This window comes from Octopus bimaculoides, chromosome 1 (genome assembly GCF_001194135.2).
Source record: "Octopus bimaculoides isolate UCB-OBI-ISO-001 chromosome 1, ASM119413v2, whole genome shotgun sequence".
NCBI classification, from domain to species: Eukaryota; Metazoa; Mollusca; class Cephalopoda; order Octopoda; family Octopodidae; genus Octopus; species Octopus bimaculoides.
Genome location: NC_068981.1, coordinates 132801319 through 132802986, shown reverse-complemented (window position 1 = coordinate 132802986; position 1668 = coordinate 132801319). Strand labels below are relative to the sequence as shown.

At 34.1% G+C, this 1668-nt stretch overlaps 1 protein-coding gene and 1 long non-coding RNA gene across 3 annotated transcripts in view; one reads left to right on the top strand and one right to left on the bottom strand.

Moving 5' to 3' along the window:
• The window catches only part of LOC106870290 (paladin), a 141597-nt gene that overhangs the window by 109886 nt on the left and 30043 nt on the right, over window positions 1–1668 (bottom strand). The window contains exon 1 of one of the 2 annotated variants that reach the window (XM_014916314.2): window positions 1011–1313. The exons of the other annotated variant lie outside the window; for it this stretch is intronic. The gene's annotated coding sequence lies outside the window, so the exon portion shown is untranslated. Of the gene's footprint in view, window positions 1–1010; window positions 1314–1668 lie in introns of those variants that run through there. 2 annotated transcript variants of the gene reach the window in all.
• LOC128248755 (uncharacterized) overlaps window positions 1–1668 on the top strand; it is a 9720-nt gene that overhangs the window by 5355 nt on the left and 2697 nt on the right. The window lies entirely within an intron of this gene.

Sequence of the window (1668 nt, the reverse complement as noted above, 5' to 3'; positions counted from 1 at the left end):
TATATAAACATACATACATACCAAAAGGATGTGTTATAATACTATTCCACATATACAAAAATAGCCATACCAACAATCCAACATACCTCCATCGTCAGCTGCCCCTCGGATATCATTATGGTTTCGACACCTGGGCAGTACCATTCAATCCGGTGGTGTCAACAGCACTAAAATAAGTGTTGTTTAGGAACAAACATACCAAAGAAACCACAACTTTCAAACACATTTAACCCATGTACAACAGTATTGGTAAATAAATTCAATAAGTAAATCTATAACCAACTCCTAAATATGTAACAAAACAGCGACCAAATTGTTAAGTCATACAAAAAAAATATTCCCTACAGTCTTCCATAGTATTATATAAAAGTCAAAGCTTAATAACCACATTCATTCAATCTAAATATAAGCAGGGTTAAACACTAACTTTAAAAATAAACTACAACAAAGAAACACATAAATCTATGTACATTTGTATCGGTATTAATGGTAAACCTACAATAACTAAATTATATACGAAACAGCGACTAATCTTTAAGTCCATACAAATAATAATGCCACCAATCTTCCTTTGTTACTACTATAATAAAAAAAAAAGTGAAAGCTTTTTTATATTCAATTCTCTCGAAAACAAAACACGATTGAATTTAATTTAACGAATAATATAATAATAATTATGAGTGGAATACATTATTTCATTATTCAAAAGTTAATAATAAAAACACTATTTACTCATTAATATATATTAAACTCACAAACTCTCTCTCTCTCTCTCTCTCTCTCTGTGCGTGCGTGCGTGCGTGCGTGCGTGCGAGCGTGTGTGTGTGTGTGTGTGATATTTTCTGTCTGTCCTTCGGAGTGAAAGTTCGTGTATGAAGCAGTGCATGGTATCTAGTACTTTTCTTCCATTATTTCAGAGGCAGTGTTTAGTACGAGTTATTTGAGAATGGTGTGATACAAATGATATAAAAGGCAAGTGGTGTTTCGGTTACATACACAAATATACTTACATTGGAGAACACTTGACATCCTTAACACCCGAATTTCACGCAATCTTTAAGACAGCGAGCTGGAAGAATTGTTAGCATGTTGGGCAAAACGCTTAGCGATTTTTCGTCCGTCTTCACGTCCTGAGTTCAAATCCCACTGAGGTCGATTTTGCCTTTCATCCTTTCGGTGTCGATAAAATAAATACCAGTTGAACACAGAGGTCGATTATAATAGACTTAACCCCTTCCCCGAAATTCCTGGCCTTGAGCCAAAATTTAAAATTGATATTTAATACGATGAAGAAATGGTTCAAATGGGTTTGTTCAACCAATCCTTGCTATTTTAACATATTTTGAGCTGGGATACAATCCCCCCTACATTTAGTCATAATTACTTTAATGTTTTCCATTAGCAAACCGCAAGTAGCAGCTATCACAATTTACCAGTTCTGTGTTGTTTTTTCCGCCCAAAACCCATTTTTATGCATTAAAATTTCCTGCCGCTCTAAATTATTCCAACCTTACATGTATGAAAGAGAGTGTATGTTTGTGTGTGTGTGCGTGTATATGTTTGTGTGTGCGCGCGCGTGTATGTAGTAACGTTTGTTTTTATGTCAGGTTATAATATAAACAATTTAACATTAAAATGAAGAATTAGTACATTTTTGTAGAGTACGTG